Here is an 18,877-nt window from a genome sequence, read left to right as displayed (position 1 = left end):
ATGTGAGGGGTGGGTGCAGAGGACTCCCAGCAGTGGACAGACATATATGGGTGGGTGCAGAGGACTCCCAGCAGTGGACAGAGACATGGGGGTGGGTGCAGAGGACTCCCAGCAGTGGACAGAGACATAGGGGTGGGTGCATATCACTCCCAGCAGTGGACAGACATGTGAGGGGTGGGTGCAGAGGACTCCCAGCAGTGGACAGAGACATGGGGGTGGGTGCAGAGGACTCCCAGCAGTGGACAGAGACGTGGGGTGGGTGCATATCACTCCCAGCAGTGGACAGTGATGTGAGGGTGAAGTACTGGGTATTTTAAGCCCAGCGGTGCAGGGGAACACACCCTATGACTTCGGGGTTCTTCCTGTTTCAGACCTACAGAAACACAGAGTCTTCTGGGTGAAGTCAAAGATCAGTTTATTGGCTGCAGACCAATTACAGGCGTCCTAGAAGTACAACAGCGTGTATGTTCTCAGGAGACTGCTAAAAATCACAGAAACGGGCTTCTTCTTAAATACAGATTTTCCTGCCTCAGGCATACATTCCTTAGTTTATGGTATGGTCATTCAAAGTGTACATTACAAATGAAAAAGCAGAGTCATGATGACCATCCAACATTCCAGTGAAGCCAGCCCGCAATTATTTACACAGTAAAGCTCAGATCCCACATCAGATATCGGTAGGCCCCAATAAACATGAGCATCTCCTGTTTTGGGAAACAAGCCATAAAGCAGGAACAGTCAGGTGTGAAAGAGATTAGCTGGAGGCTTGTGTAGGATGAAAAGACTTTATGGTGTGTCAAGCCCTGATGCTAATCACAGGTGGCCAGAGGACGGGAAACTCGTGAGACCAGTTTGACCTGGGGCAGCGGAGCCAAGCTGCCCAGGTCACAGAAAAGTAAAAAAAAAAGCCACATGTGCTTTAAAAGGCCCGTATTCACTTCACACTACATAGCCTATGTGAGGGCAACCATAAAATGGCCACCGATATAAAATGGAACCCACGTAGTGATGTAAAATAGCGTATACACAGTGCATTCATAGCTAAAACGTTACAAAAAGCACTTGTACATACTGCATTAACCATTTGCGGTTCACTATTACCGAGATAGACAGGGGTAGGGCCCTATCTCCTACGCGGTCCCAAATTCTAAAGTACGACAGACCCTCCTTTTGCCCTTACATAGGCAATAACTATACTCATTTCAATCCGAGTCTAGGTCAATATTCACGAAGTCATGGAGATGTTGCTGTAGCATCATCCTATTACTTAGCTCGTCCCTCGATACAGGTTTCCTTACACATAATGTAGCACAGAGACCACATATCGCAGGAGCACACTGTATGCACAGACAGAACAGGAAAAGGATGGCTAAAATCATTCCAATGACCATCAGAACTTTCCAACCCCAGGCAGATATCAGTTCCCAGAACCATCCCACCAGTGACCAATCTCCTTTATCCACGTGTATGGACTCAGATATTTTATGCAGTTTGGAGATGGCTTGATAAACTGTTGGAGCGTTGTCTGGTATGAAAATGCAACAACTGGATTGGATAACCTTACATACCCCACCACGGTCTGCAAGTATGACGTCTAGAACCATGCGGTTCTGCAAAGTCATGAGGCGATCCGCTTGGAGCTCAGCTGTCAAATTACCAAGGGAACCAGCCGTAACATTAACAGTGGATTCAACCACACGAGTCAGTTGTCTCAGGTTCCTACTATTAACCATAGGTCCCCAAAACGGCAGGAAACCCAAAAAGAAATCTCCCGCTTCCTGACCGGCAGTATCCTCCTTACTAATCACGCCTCTCACAACTCTGGTCTTGTGATAGTCGGAGGCGGCAGTGAATGTTGGCGGTAGCAGATTTGCAATATAACATGTGCCAGAGAAATCAGGGGGCAACCATGTATATGCTCGGTCATTGCAGATAAAATATGTACCCTTGGCAGCCAAAAACGCAGGGGAAAACTGTGACGGAAAAGTGTACGTTTCAGTACAGTCACTTCTTCCCAGTTGAGCTCTAGGATTCTGACCATTACCTTGCAAACAGAACCGACCTATGTGGGGTACGACCCAGATTGGGGATGAGATTTTCCGCTGTCTTTCACCTAGACTAATACAATACCCCGTCGCGTTCCACCCTACATAAGCTCTCAGCTCTTCTTTGGGAATGGATGAGTATGCATCGATATCTCTGCTCATATCGGCAACTCCTTTCATTAGAGCTTTATTATTGGTGCTGGGTCTGATGGAACGCGGTTGTCGCGTGGAGTAGACTTCTAGTGCATAGAGAAACATAGTCTGGAATGCCCATGACGATCCATTGTAACTATACGGCAGCACTAGAAAAGGAATACCCTTATTAATGGTATGTGGCATTAAACCACACACCCAACAATTTGTTGTATTCATGACTAGTTGGTGCTGGTGCAGGAGCTGAATAAACGAGTTATTCACAAACTCTGATCGTCTAACTTGTTCATGTTCGGGCAGAGGGTGAAAAGAGTGTGATGAGATAGTAGGAGGAGGTATAGGCTGTACAGTGGGGGCAATAGGCTCTTGAGAGGAGAAGAATACAAATCCTACAGTAAACACTACCATACTACACAATACAAACAGGCATAATAATACAAAACGTTTGCGTGTCATAATTTTACACATTCTTGTTTTAAAGTTCATTTCCTCAATGAGTCTCTCCATCTTACAAAACTCCATCCTCTAATCGTGCCGCTCGCGGCGGGTGAGTTTCTTCTGCTAAGGAGTACGCCTGTCAGTCCAGGGAACGCCCTAGACCAACCAGAACCGTCGACCTAACGTCTTCGGCCTGTACCCCAAAGTCTTGGCACCGCGACCCTGCGGCTGAACCCGGATGGTGGTTCGAAAAACAAAAATCAAGAAAGTCCTTCAGATGGGAGAGCTCTGGTTATCAAAAAATAAAAAGGTAAAAGGAAAAGAATATTTATTTGTCCATAGGCCTTGGCCTCAGATTATAACGAAACCGCCAGGCACTGTCTGATCTTGAAACAAGAGTTCAGGCTCGGTAGTGTCCAATCGAGCTGACGGTGGCACAGCTTTTTGCAAAATATCGTCACTTTCCTGCGCTGAAGCTGTGCCTTTTATGCGTGCATCACTGAACGGCACAAAGCGAGGTACAGTGTCTGCTTCAGAGTCTGCGATACCCTCCTGGACCCACCGGTCATACGGCAGAGGCAAAGGGATCCTTTTCACGTGGGCACCGTGGATCCAGTTTTTCTTCCCCTTCACTCGAACAGCTGATCTTGTCGACAGCAGCACGAGGTGGGGGCCAATCCAGCGGGGCTCCTCGTTGGTCTTCCTCTGAAAATTCTTCACAAGGATCCACGTGCCTGGTTCGATAGGGTGTCCAGGAGCTTCAGAAGCCGGGGGGAGAGTATCATGCACCTGTTGGTGTAAAACACGCAGTTTAACCGTCAAATCATACAAGTAATCAAGTAGTACTGGATGCTCGATCTCACTGAATTTCGTCGGTCTTGGCACACCCCATACATTAGCCGGGCGGCCAAAAACGACCTTGTAGGGACTAAGTCCCACTCGTGAGTGCACGGTCATTCTGGTGGATAGGAGTGCTAGAGGCAGAGCGTCAGGCAATTTAAGACCTGAGCTCGCTTGGATTTTGGCCAGTTTTAGTTTGAGAGCGCCATTGTAGCGCTCTACTAATCCAGCTGATTGGGGGTGGTTTGCAGCGTGAAACTTCTGCCTTATACCTAGTCCCTCACATACATTCTTCATCACTTGACCCACAAACTCACTCCCATTATCACTCCACCTCATTCTTGGCATTCCAAACCTAGGGAAAAATTCCTTCACAAGGGCTTTGGCTGTGGATAGAGCAGTGTTGTCTTTTAGAGGGTAGGCCTCTATCCATTTTGAGAAAGCGCAAACAACCACCAATACATATTTCAGGTTGTTGCATCTTTCCATGTGGATAAAATCCAACTGCAAAATTTCAAATGGATATGATGGAGGCGCAAAATGACCAGCTGGAGTTGGGGTCCCCCTACCAGGGTTGTACTTCAAGCATACCATACAATTCTTGACCACATTCTCTGCACACTTAGGAATTCCAGCATTCTGCCATACTGGAGCCAACAACTTACAGATTCCTTTCGTACTGATATGTGCCATTCCATGTGCCATAGTAACCACTGGAAGCACATATGCATCAGGTAACAACCATCGCCTATGTTCTGACAAATCAATCCAACAACCATTCTCATCCAACTTACCCATACTTTCTCTCCACTTGCTCAACTCTTTCTCTGTGGCTTCAGCTTGAAGGGACTTTACACTCTCTATTGTGTTTTCACACATTCCAACATCACCAACCCATCTGGCAGGGCCTGCAACATACATTCGAGTCTTCACATCTTTTGCTGTTCCTTTCGCGACCTCATCAGCAAACGCATTACCACGACCAACATCATCAGTGATTTTCTTGTGCGCACTGCATTTCATAATCACAACTTGCAACGGTAGGGTCAGCGACTCAAGGAGATCATTCACCAACTTGCCATTCTGAATCTTAGCTCCATGCGAAGTCAGGAACCCACGTTCCTTCCACAATCGCCCAAAACTATGAGCCACGCCAAAGGCGTACTGGCTGTCAGTATATATGTTCACTCTCATTCCTTCAGTCAACACGCATGCTCTCGTAAGGGCAATCAATTCTGCTGCTTGAGCCGAATTCTGTGGCACACGCGCAGTTTCAACAATCGTGTGCAAAGTCGTGATAGCATACGCAGCAGTCGTGTCACCATTCGGAAGCTTGAAACACGAACCATCCACCCATAAAGTACCATCACACTCAGTCAGGGGAGTATCTTTGAGATCTACTCTCCCTTTCGTCTCTTCTTCTGTTCTGAACAGACAATCATGTTGCTCAATCTCATCTAGATCTGCTGGAATTGGTAATAGTGTAGCTGGATTCAATGTGTTGCATCTCTTTATGTGTATGTGATTTGCTAACAGTGTCAGCTCATATCCAGATAATCGCGCACTAGTTAAGTGTTGTGTCTTGGTCCTGTTTAACAATGTGTCCACAGCATGTGGAACCATAACAATCAATGTATTATCCATTACTAGTCCAGCAGACTGTCGAATAGACATGGCTGCGGCGGCAGTGGCTCTCAGACAACTTGGCAATGCCCTCGTTACCGGGTCCAAGGTTGACGAAAAATACGCGCATGGACGTGGTCTGTCGCCAAAAGGCTGTGTTAACACTCACAATGCACAACCATCTTTCTCGTGAACATACAATGTAAAAGGCTTGCTGTAGTCAGGGGTACCCAACACAGGAGCTGAACATAATGCATTACGCAATTCCCAAAAACTCTTCTGACACTCTTCAGACCATGGAATAGGATTCGGTGTGTCTTTGCATGTCAATGCTAACAAAGGTTTTGCCAACAAAGAAAAATTAGGAATCCAATGCCTACAGTATGATCTAATGCCCAAGAAAGCACGCACTTCTCTCTGTGTTCTTGGCACACTCAACTGTTCAATGGCTTGAATTCTTTCTGGGGTCAGTTTCCTTCCCTCCTTCGATAAGAGATGACCTAGGTAGGTCACCTCTTGTCGACAATATTGCAGCTTTGAGAGAGACACTTTGTGATGGAAGACAGACAAATGACGCAACAATGACAAGGTAGCTTCTTTGCAAATCTTTTCAGTATCCGCAGCGATTAGTAAATCGTCAACGTACTGAATGAGGATAGCGCCACTAGGTAAAACCAGTGCATCAAGCTGCGCTTTTAAAGCTTGGCTATATATTGATGGACTTTCACAGTAGCCGTGAGGAGCGCGTTTAAAGCGGAAGCTGCGAACTCCTAAACTAAAGCCAAAAATGTCTCTGCTCTCTTCTGCAATTGGGATGCTAAAGAAAGCATTCTTTAAATCGATCACTGAGAACCATGCAGCGGAGGCTGGAATCATAGTTAACAAGGCAGTTATATCAGGGACAACTGGAAACTGTGGCACAACAATCTTATTAACCTCTCTAAGATCAATCACAAATCTGTAAACAGGTGGCTGTGAAGGGACCGTTCGTTTTAAGACAGGTAAAACAGGACTATTGCAAACGTTGCTTCTTGTCTCTTCAATTACACCCTTCTTGATCAAATCGCTGACAATTGCTAACAATGCTTTCTGACCTTCATTGGAGATCTTGTACTGGGGAATACGTGGTAATCTAACATTGGCTTTTAAAGTAACCACATATGGCGGTATTTCCAGAAGACCCACATCATTGGGACCAGTAGCCCAAAGGGCATCCGGAAGGGATGACAATTCAGGTGGCATTGCATTTTTAGACAAATACATTGGGGAAATCACTTTCTTACCTAATGTAAGTTGTACTCCTGAGGGAGAACAATACAGCGTGGCATGCAATCTTTTTAGCAAATCTAATCCTAACAAATTTTCACCACAACCTGTCGTTAGAATGAGGGGTGCTTTCAGCTCACAAGGGCCAACAGAAAGCGACATAGGACTAGAAATCGGGTTCCTAACTGGGGCGCCAGAAAAACCTACTGAGACATTCATTTCGCCAGACAAAGGCGCGCCAAGGAGTTTTGAATGCATGATTGAACTCTTTGCAGCACCAGTATCCAGCAAAAAGGGCTCCGTTACATTTGCTGTAGTTACTTTAACATAAGGTCCGCTCTGATCCACTGGCACTGAAACAACTCCCTCTCTTTGTCTACGGCTGTCCTAGTAATCATCATCTTCTACGTTGTCATCTTCTGTATAATAATCATTATTGTAGTACTGAGCTGTATTACCAGTCGTGTTCGCTTGCTGATCAAAGCGATTTATGGTATTTTGAGGCGGAAGAGGACGCGCGTTCTGGGGAGCAGTTCCACGCCCTCTGCCTCTAGGAGCTTGGTGACCACCTCTACCTCTTGCGCCATACGCATTACTGTTACGCTGCATCAATCTAGGGCAACTATATTTAAAATGACCTTCCTCTTTGCAATATGAACATTGGTTGGGACCTACAGGGATTTGTGGTTGATAATACCCATTCATTGGCTGATTACCCTGAAACTGTTGGGGCTGCTGATAGATACCTTGTGTTTGCCTATAATTATTCTGTCCTCCACGTGGCGGATAGGCCTGCTGCAAGAGGACCTTTGTCTTTAGTTCCTTCGTTTTCTTATCTGTTCTATCCTTCTCATCTTTGTCTCTATTCTCATAATACTGTGCAGTAGCCAGTATTTGCGCTGAAGAGGAAACAGCCCAAGAACTTTCTGAATCTTATAATTTCTTACACAACTCGGGAAGTAAATTCTGCACAAATTTATCAACAAATAACCGTTGGCCACCTTCAGTGCTCATGTCTTGGCCACTGTGGTCGATAAACGTTTCTTCAAACCTGGTGAAGAAATCAGACACTGTCTCATCTTTCTTCTGCTTGCATGCGGATAGTTTGTCCCAATTTACGCGCATCGCAGGCATTATAGTTTTCATGTAGGTAATGATTCGACCAGGGAGTTCTGCCACTAAAGGCTCAGGTTTTGCGCCACCAACTTGTCTAGCGTCTGCAGCAACGATGTTAGCCCATGTGTCACCCAATTCTACAGCGTGATCTATATTACAAATGGATCCCCATAAAGGCTGTGGAACCACATTCCCAAACAGCATTTCTATGTCTGCTAGATTCATTACACATGATTCTGCAGTTTGGGATAACTCCTTATAATATCCTGCAGGGTTTTTACGGGGATCAGGCAATGTCTGTTTAAGTGCTAACACCTCAGATCGCTTCCATGGGACATGTACCCAAACACGTTGAAAATGTGCTAAGACAGGTGGATTAGCATTTGGATCAGCAGGTCTCCAAACTGGGGGAACCTCACGCATCGGATATTGGCGCGCTTTTACCTTTTTCCCCACATTGAGTTCCTGTTCGAACAATGATTGCTGGCAATCACCATTTCTGAGGGACAGTAAAGTCGCAACTGCTTTATCTACATTGGGACCCACAATTGTACCTTTTTCAAAATCAAACCGCACTCGACACAATTCCTGTGGGTTTGGGTTTGCACCCTTATCCTCCAATTCCTCACAGAGGAATTCACACATTTTATCAAAGACATACCTCTGTTTTGGGGCATCCCATTGATGAAACACATTAACAACCGATTCCACATCATAGAGTGAAGGGAAACCAATCCACCTACGCGCCAGATGATCTAACACCTCTTTCTCGTCAGAATCAGGCAGCTGACTACGCAATTGCTTACGCTGTAAGGCAGGAGTCGCACTAGATGACCCAAAGAGAGGCGACATTAGACTAGTAACTACATTAGCCAATCGTTGCCGTGCTGAAGGAGAAGTTGAGGCAAAAACAGGGGGATAGACAGAGGGAAGAAAAACAGATTCAGATACAGGTACCTGGGTAGTGTAAGAAGGAGTGCCAGGGGAAGCCGCTGGCGTGCTAGGCAAAGTCGCAGAAAGCGCGGGGGTAACAGGTAGCAAAACTGGTGACCCTTGAGAGGGCTGCCCTGCAGGGATAGGAGCCAGCTGAGGAGGAGCTGGCGCCTGTGGGAAGGCGTGCGGCATATTTACTGGAGGTTGCGCATTTACAAGCTGTGGAGGTGCGGTGGCATTTTGCGCATATGGGGGTGGCGAACTTAGCAAATGGGACATTAGGGAATCCTTCTCATTCTCTTTTGTCTCATTTTGCACAAGGGGTGACAAAACAGGGTAACATTTATCAATCCCTAGTTTGCGCTGTCTGTGCAATTGCTCATTCCTTTGTTCTTCCTCATTATCTTTAAATTGCACAGCTGCTTGCATCACTGACATACCTCTCTCTCTCTTATCTCTTTTCGCTAGCTTAATTTCCTTCTGTTTGGCTTCCTTTCGCCATAGGCGGAAAGAATCAAACATCGCTGGCCGGGCTTTCTTTTTAAACAATTTAACTTCCAAATTATCTAAGATATCTGTATCGAAACTACCATTTTGGGGCCATCTTAAAACACCGTTCTTTCTGGTGTATCGGATCCATATTTCATTATATGCAATGGGGCCCACGCCATGTTTTACATAAAGCTCATAAGTAGGAGTTCCAATTGGAGGAACCGGACATGAATCCTCTAACTGGAAATCCCTTCCACAACCCAAACAAAACAATCTACAAAATACACTAGAACCAGGCATCTTCGCTCACTAGTCTAGTTTCAAACGTCAAAGGATTATCGAATACGATAGTCTCGTGAATACACAAGTCCTCTGGCTTTGGGACTTGCAAGCACCAAATCAAAATGATCCCGAAGGATACCAAATTCAAACTGGGAGACGCTCCACTTATACTTAACTGAATATTGATGATCGATGGCGTCACCAGAAGACTCTCTCGATTGTTTCGCTCTACCAAAATCGTCAAGGGTCCAAAACAGGGCGATTAATCAGGGCAGCAGTCCTTCGTAGCCGTCGGGACGGGGAGAACCTTGCAGAAAAGACTTTCGGACCACGTCGACATGCAGGGGTCGATGAAGTGGCGGCCTTCCTCCAGAATTTCCACACGAAGCTCCTCACGAACCTCTGGCTTGGACCGGTACCGCTGAAATCGCCCAACGTTGGGCGCCAACTGAAGTACTGGGTATTTTAAGCCCAGCGGTGCAGGGGAACACACCCTATGACTTCGGGGTTCTTCCTGTTTCAGACCTACAGAAACACAGAGTCTTCTGGGTGAAGTCAAAGATCAGTTTATTGGCTGCAGACCAATTACAGGCGTCCTAGAAGTACAACAGCGTGTATGTTCTCAGGAGACTGCTAAAAATCACAGAAACTGGCTTCTTCTTAAATACAGATTTTCCTGCCTCAGGCATACATTCCTTAGTTTATGGTATGGTCATTCAAAGTGTACATTACAAATGAAAAACCAGAGTCATGATGACCATCCAACATTCCAGTGAAGCCAGCCCGCAATTATTTACACAGTAAAGCTCAGATCCCACATCAGATATCGATAGGCCCCAATAAACATGAGCATCTCCTGTTTTGGGAAACAAGCCATAAAGCAGGAACAGTCAGGTGTGAAAGAGATTAGCTGGAGGCTTGTGTAGGATGAAAAGACTTAATGGTGTGTCAAGCCCTGATGCTAATCACAGGTGGCCAGAGGACGGGAAACTCGTGAGACCAGTTTGACCTGGGGCAGCGGAGCCAAGCTGCCCAGGTCACAGAAAAGTCAAAGAAAGCCACATGTGCTTTAAAAGGCCCGTATTCGCTTCACACTACATAGCCTATGTGAGGGCAACCATAAAATGGCCACCGATACAAAATGGAACCCACGTAGTGATGTAAAATAGCGTATACACAGTGCATTCATAGCTAAAACGTTACAAAAAGCACTTGTACATACCGCATTAACCATTCGCGGTTCACTATTACCGAGATAGACAGGGGTAGGGCCCTATCTCCTACGCGGTCCCAAATTCTAAAGTACGACAAGGGGTGGGTGCAGAGGACTCACAGCAGTGGACAGACATATATGGGTGGGTAGAGAGGACTCCCAGCAGTGGACAGAGACATGGGGGTGGGTGCAGAGGACCCCCAGCAGTGGACAGAGACATGGGGGTGGGTGCAGAGGACTCCCAGCAGTGGATAGAGACATGGGGGTGGGTGCATATCACTCCCAGCAGTGGACAGACATGTGAGTGGTGGGTGCAGAGGACTCCCAGCAGTGGACAGACATATATGGGTGGGTGCAGATGACTCCCAGCAGTGGACAGACATGTGAGGGGTGGGTGCAGAGGACTCCCAGCAGTGGACAGAGACATGGGGGTGGGTGCAGAGGACTCCCAGCAGTGGACAGAGACATGGGGGTGGGTGTGTATCACTCCCAGCAGTGGACAGACATGTGAGGGGTGGGTGCAGAGGACTCCCAGCAGTGGACAGCGACATGGGGGTGGGTGCAGATCATTATCAGATGACCACAACTCCATGGGTGTATGTACGTATCCCTAACTTTGGACAATGATTATAGTGCCATAACAGCACATCACTGACAGCAGTGTCCCACTCCCAGGAGGATGGATGTCTTTCCCCCACTGCATGACACACCACATGTGGGTGTGAGGACAAATAACGCATGCATACCCACCCCTGGCGGATGCAGCACAATGCACACACTGATATCATGCCACAAGTCTGTATAGTCATGTCACTGCCTACTAAACTAAGAGAGCCAAAGGGAACACACACTGTCACGCACATCCCAGGACTGATAGGAATGTTCAGGTGCTGGGCCAGCCACCAAGATGTTGTCTCTCATGGAAGGACTAGGGTGGAGTTCCCACAGATACAATGCCCACAATTGTGAGTCAGGTGCCCAAATACCCTGCAGAACACGTACCATATGTGTGCTAGGCCGGGAGTACACACATGCATAGTGCTGAAAAGGGAGAATGTCTCCATGAAGGCATTTCGACATACTAATACACAAGTACAGTGACTAGCAAGGATGGCACAGACGATGCAGCCGGAGACATTGCTGAGCAGGCATGGCCATAGTTGAAGTGATCCGTCACCAACAAAGGAAATGTAGACACAGGTCAGCACAACAATTGTGCAACTCTTTGCAGGGAGGATGTCAGGTGCCACAGAGGAAGGAACACTCCTTGGGACAATGTCTCAAAACCAAAATAACAAACACTACCAATGATTCTTTGCAGAGACCTTGTGATGGCTCGCGGATACCATGGTCCACCTCATGACCATCAGACTAGAACATTTCTCTGAACCATAACACATTACCACAATACCAACTCCAGGAGCCTCAGCACCAACATCAATACCTGAAATGCAATAGTGTGCAAAGTAAAAATAAAATGCCTTATTCAGCATAAAAAACAAATAATGAAATGACACTATATACAAAGGCCAATGGCCAGTCCATAATAGAAGTCCTTGGGGGGACACATGGGCACACGTCACCCGTAGCTTGCCTGCACAGTGGAACCCTCAGGTTCGTCGACCGGTGGGGGCATCATGTGGGGAAGGACCAGGCACCGCAGGGACAGGAGGGGGAAGGGCAGGTGTGGTGGGTGCAGGGGTGGACGTCTCCTCCACAGGGGGTGGGGCAGCGGCAAAGGTGGATGTGAGCACGTCGCTGCACACTGCTGCCAGGGCGTCCAGGGTAAGCCCTGCACCGGAAGAAAACCCAGGGCCAACGGAGGGGGGGGGGTGGCCGAGGGATGGGGTGCAGCGCTCTTGGGGAGGGGGTGGACAGGGGGTGGGACTCAACTACCCTGCCCGGGAAATTCCTCGCCCGCTTGCGGGGGTGGTGTCACAGTGGTGGTGATGGGCAGCTCACCCATGTCGACCTCTTTGGGTGTCAGTTTGGCAGGGGAGCCAAGGGGAGTGCTTTTGGAGGGGCTGGGTTGTGAGGCCTGCGGACTCAGACTGTGGCTGTGTGTATGTCTTTTTGCCCCAGACCCAGTGGGTGTGCCTACATCCCCCTGAGTGTGCGTGACAGGAGGTGTGCACTTGCCCTTACTTGGTGGTGTTCTGCCTGTGTCTGGTGGGGTGCGTGCTTGGGATTGTCTGGGTGTGCAAGGGACAGGTATGGGAGAGGGAAGTATGGATGGGGCTGGGGTGGGGAGGCGAAGCGCTGCAGGAGACTCACTGCTGCCGTCAGGGAAGAGTCCATGGACCGCAGAAACCTGCGTTGTTCAGACATCGATGCTGACATGCCCTCCATGAATGACACCATCTGTGTCAGCAGTGTGGTGTGGCCATGGAGGACAGTCAGCACCGATGCCTGCCCAACCTGCAACTGCCGCAGTATGTCCACAGACTCTGCACTGAGGGCAGCAGGGGTGACAGGGGCAGGGGGTGCGGTGCCTGTCCCGAAGGAGACATGGTGGTGCCCTGCACGGACAGAAGGGACCGGAGCAACTGGGACGGCGGTGATGGGAATGGAGGAGGCGGGGACAGATGTTGGGCTGCTGCCAGGTGTTGTAGCAGCCTTCGCCCCCTCGATGAGGTCAGCCTCGGACCCGTCTGCGTCGTAGTTGGAATCGCCACCAGACAGGTCCTCTGACTGACTCCCCTCGCCCTCCGTGCCATTGGCTCCTGCAGACTCGCCAGCACTGGTGGCACTGGTGCTGGGTCCCTCATCCAGGTCCGTGCAGGTGTCTCCCTCGGTTTCCAATGATGATGCTGTGGGCAAGGTGAAGATACAGAACAACATCAGTCACCTGTATACATCTGACACATGAGTACAAAAACAATAGGTCACAGTGCATATCCAGGAGACAGTCCACGGGGGCATCATCCCGGACCGTCACCTTCAACATGCCGGAGACTCCTCCCCATTCGAAGGGGACGCAGGCCATCCGACATAGACTCTCTGAATTGTCGGCTGAGCGGACGGGGCAGAGAATGTTCGGCAGGATCTGCTCTAGTTTTACCAGGTGACAGCGGACGGCCGTCACACTGGCCCCCGTGTCACGTAGTGCTTCGGCCCGGCGCCCATTAATGTTCACCCACTGGCTATATTTTCTGGTGTTGGCGGGTAGGGGAGCCCGCGGGACCATGTCTCTTCCCCCTAGGCACGCTAGAACCATGGCGGCCGGTTCCCACTCTTGTTGTGCCTGTTCGTATTCTTCCTGTTCTTCGGAGATTTGTTCTCCCCCCAGGGCGGCGGCAGCTACCTGGCGGGGTCTCGGAGTTTGGTTCTGTGGACAGTTCGGGTCATTGGCGTAGTGGCCGACTCACTGGCATCGGTGACACGTGACGTTGGCTCGGAACCCCGGGCGCATCGGGGGGGTGCCCCGGCTGGCCGGGGGCGGGGTGCTGGCAGCGGGAGCGGCCGGGACGGTGTCTCTCCCTCGTCCCTGGCCTCCTCCACCTCCTCGGGGACGGTGCTGACCTTGGTTGTTCCGGTGCTGTTCGTGTGGCCCTCTCCGGCCCACTCGGGTGCTTTCCCACCGGTCAGCTTCGGCGGCGAGTTGCCGTGGGTCAGTCAATTTACTGTCGAGGAGGTGCTGCCTGAGCTCGACGAAGCAGTTGTTAGAGAGGTGCTCCCACACCATGAGATTAAAAAGTTGCTCGTAGGTCGTTACGTGGCTTCCCTTGATCCAACCCTCGAAGGCTCGGCTGAAATAGTTGACATATTCCACCCAAGTTGTACCCGGGATCCGGGTGCAGTCTCGAAACCTCTGGCGGTACATTTCGGGTGTGAGCCCATAACGGGTGAGGAGGGCAGCCTTCATGTGGTCATAGGATGACATCTGATGGTCTGGGAGCTGTAGCAGGGCATCGCGGCCTTCGTTGACGAACCTCCCCCATAGACCGGCTCCCCAGTCACTTCGATCGATCCTGTGGGAGGTCATGGCGATCTCGTAGGCCTTGAACCACTGTTGTATGTCGTCCTCTTGGACATACTCTCGAACGACATCCTTGGGGATGTGGACTTTCTTTTCTGTCGCTCCCGGGGTGCGCGGTCGCTCGGGCACCTCCGGTTCTTTGTTCTGCTTCCGTAGGTCTATTTCTGCCAGTTTGCGCTCGTGTTCGTATGCTAATCTCTTTTCTTCGAGCTCTCTCTGCCTCTGTTTTTCTTCCCGTTCTTCTCGGAGCCGCAGATGTTCTAGGTTCAGTTTTTGCTCGGCTAATTTTAGTTCACCGTCCATTTTGAGCCGTGCCATTTCTAACTCATGTAGTCTGTTTTTTTCTCTCTCTTGGATCTCTTCCTGCGAGAGGCCCGTTCCTCGCTCCTCGGGAGCCGTGGCGTTCCTCTCTGATGCTGCAATGTTTTGGCCCGGGGATCTGGCGGCCCCGGTTTCTGCCCACGACTCAATGGCGTGCTTGAAATCGTCTTTGGTACTTAGGCCGGTGGTAGCAATGCCTAGTTCCATGCAGAATTGTTTTAATTCACGATGGCTGTACTCTTCCAATTTCTCCATCTGGAATTTCTCGGTGGATCCGCTCTCTTTGGTTGACATTGTGGTTTTGTCGTGGGGTGAGCTACTCTCTGTACGATTACGCGTTGATTCGGATCGCGCCGCTGGCCACCAATGTTAGACGGACCGGGAGGGTCGGCCGAGGACAGGAGGAGAGGTCTCCGGGGAGAGCCGTCTCCAGCGATCGTACAGACGAATAACTTCCCCCCCACAGATGTACACCACACAAGGATAAGGTTTAACGTTCTTTATAAGCGATCTCTTAGGTACGATAGGATGGTACAAGGAGGTCTGGACTCAGGGGTCCCCTCGATTCTAGTCTCTTGGTTGGGAAAGGGGGTAGCGGGACAGTCTGGTTACCAATCTGGTAGATGCGATGATGGATAGCTCACAATCCTCGAGCTCGGTGTTCTAGCTGGACGGGCCGCGGCAGCGCCAGCAGGTCCCGGTGAAGGTGGTCGTTACACGGTCCGCGGCAGCGCCAGCAGGTCCCGACAAAGGTGGTGGTTCCAACGGTCCGCGGCAGTGCCAGCAGGTCCCGACAAAGGTGGTGGTTCCAACGGTCCGCGGCAGCGCCAGCAGGTCCCGACAAAGGTGGTGGTTCCAACGGTCCGCGGCAGCGCCAGCAGGTCCCGACAAAGGTGGTAGTTGCAACGGTCCACGGCAGCGCCAGCAGGTCCCGACGAGGATGGAGGATGTAGAAGGCCGCGGCAGCGCCAGCAGGCAGGACGATAGTTCACAAGGCAGGGCTACGGCAGCGCCGGTAGTCCGTCAAGGATGAGTTCTTCTCGGTGTCTCTCGACTCCAGGATACAACTGCCTTCCTGCTCTGGAGCTGTCCTAGTTATAGGTCTGGCGCCCTTTGATGTCCGGACCCTCGCACTTGGAGGGCGGGAGGTCCGGGATGAGGGAGTCCAGACACCCAGCAGGGGGGTGGAGCCAGCGCCCGGGGAGCTGGAGGGCGATCGGCACCTGGCGGGGGAGAGCCATCGACACTTCTTTCTCCCATCGACCTGCCAAGTGGTCCGTTCACCTCCTGGGTGGATGGTGGTGCCGGGATGTCGGGGCCTGGCCAGGCCCAGGGTTAGGGTCGAGCTGAGGCCACGCGGCCTCGTGGTGCAGTGTCCAAGATGGCGGCAGGTCCGGCCGAGGGAGCCGGTAGTGGTTCGGCCCCACGATACAGAGATGTCCGGGGGCAGGAGTTCCGTCTGGAGACGGGGTGCGGGTTGTTTCTGTGGGTAACACCTGGAGGGCCGGGGCTTGGGCCCTGTCATGCGGGGAGGGAGCAAGCCCTTCATGTGGCCTGTCCAACACAGCCCAAAACTTGAATGAGAAATACACTGAGGAGCTAGTGTCTGGGAAGAGGTGAGCACAGCAATACAATGAAGTCATGCCACCTCTTGTTTACCCTGAAAGAAACAGTAGTGGTGCACCCAAGGCAAAGTAACACACCTCAATACCAAAGGTGTCCCCACACTCAGAGACCTGTAAGTACTTGGAACACAAAACGAAAAAATGTTGGTCCCTTGGGAATCACAATACTTTCCACAAACGACATGGTCAGAATGTGGGAATGTGCCATTTTCTGAACAGAACACACATGTGCCTTCATAACAGATGGCTTCCAAGGAGGTGCACACACAACTACATTTTCCCAGTCATTGAAGAAGCTGGCAGCCTTCTTTAAAGAAGCCACTGTTAGAAAGAAATGTTGTGGCAGAAAGTTCATGTACATGGGCCCACGGAGGGCTTGATGACTTGACACTCGTAAATTGGTATCACCAACAACCAAGGACCTACCCAATTTCCACAACACTGGGGGAACATGTATATGAATAATCTGAAAAACAGTCTCATTAGAACAGTGCCTTCTTTTAAATTGTGCCAGCGTGTTCCCTGAAAGTGTAAAGGTGGTTTGTTGTGCACTTCCTTGGGAGACATCTGTCATGCAGGCACATTATTGTTCTTAACAACTAAACATCAAACTAAAGCATAGAAAACATGAAGACCTGTTGACAAGTGTTGTGAGTGCCAAGGTACAATACCTTGTGACTAACAACTTGAATTATGTCAGTTGTCACATGGCCATCCGTTACCTGATGACACAGTTGCCAACACATCTGACCGACTGCCTGTCATGTGGAGTGGCACACATGTCCAAACCCAGGACAATGCATGAGCTAATGGGCCTGCAATTGTGTCGTAAAAAGGCACCCCCATGGCAAGCCAGAATGTCCACACAGATGTCAGCACACAAAGACCAAACTACGTAGCATCTTGACCACACACTGGTGCAAAAAATGTATGAGCAGGAATCATGTATTTAAACAATGGACACATGCTGCAAAGCACAAACATTAAACCCTGCACAACATCACTGGGTCACTGCACGTTGAGTCTCGGTCCAGCCAATTATCACACACAGGTCAGACCTGGCAAGGAGACATAAGGTTTGGCCATGTAGGCCTCGCCCGCACAAATCCCCCATACCTGAGACAATGTGATTGAGACAGATCAAGAAGTGACACCTCTTAATCAGGGTTTACAAAAATGTGCAGCAAGAATTCCCAAATGTACTCCACATCACCTCTTGAGGCTGCCAGCACATATTTGTGACAAACAACCATCAACCAGATAGTTGTGAATAGACACACAGGCACTGCCCAGTGTGAGTATGCACAAGCCAAATGGGGTCTCCCTCTCCAGTCGACACATGTAGCACACTTTGGATAAATACAAATGAGGCCAGGGAACAATGCCACAGAGGCAAACATATGCTGAACACACTGAGAATGGACACAGTGTTGGATGACACACATGGTTACGAGGCAAGGGTTTCTCAGGGGACTGTAGTGGGCACACTGCTCCTTGTTCCTGGAATGATCTGACTGTAACATGAGCAACCGTCCTGGCACTATGCATATCTCCCACTCATGCACATCATGTCTGAGGCAACAACATTGGTCATGCATGCTGCAAGTGTGTTCATTTGAAACCTCACACTCCCATGTTGAGACTCATCATCAGTGCCAACAAATATGGACCCCCAACAGAGTGAACTGGACAGGGCACAGGCAAGGTACCAACACATGTGACAGACCACCCTCCCACATGATGCAGAAAGCAACGTGTACTTGGATCAACTGGCAGGCTAGATGACCATGTGCAATTGTGATTATACACAGACCAGGGGACACGTGTCAAGCAGGGGAAGGAACGAATAAGAGCACCGGTTGACTTTGGGGAACAGAATATGCACTGCACATATAAACCCTGGCAGTGTATCCAGGCTACAGAGCAATTCCAAAAGCTGGGGACACACAAACAGACAGGTACCTACCCCCTCCTTGCTGCTGTCCCTCCTGTAACTGCCTATCTAGGTCACGGAACACCACCGCCAGGACACGCATCATGAGGGTGGTCAGGCGTCGGCGCCCGCCGTGGGAGCGTGGAGGTGAGAGCCCCAGCTGGACCCGGGCGATCCGCCGGGTCCAGCACCGGATGTCCTGCCACCGTTTTCTGACTTGGGCTAGGCACCGACTGCGACCCCCCACCACTCTCACGGCCCTGACGATCTCCTTCCAAATCCCCCCTTCTCTTAGGCAGTTACCTGTGAGGATGACAAAGTGAGACAACATCACTACACCTGCTCCATGTCACAGAGACACACATTTGATCATCGATGATATGTTGAACACGACATAGGATGCTGCCAAGGAATAGCATCTTACTCATATAGACATTGGCCTCTGTGGAAGCCCCAATGCACTACATGGCATTGAAACTACACAGGTGGCAGGAGGGGTGCGACACACTCCCTGATCATGGCACACACTGTGCATCACATGCAATACCAGGCTGATGGACAGCACCTCAAAGCAGTTACATGCCCCAGGCCACTGACGCAACCTCAGCAGAGTACACA

The sequence above is a fragment of the Triturus cristatus genome, chromosome 5_2, assembly GCF_964204655.1.
Source record: "Triturus cristatus chromosome 5_2, aTriCri1.1, whole genome shotgun sequence".
NCBI classification, from domain to species: Eukaryota; Metazoa; Chordata; class Amphibia; order Caudata; family Salamandridae; genus Triturus; species Triturus cristatus.
Note: the sequence above shows the minus strand (reverse complement) of the source record.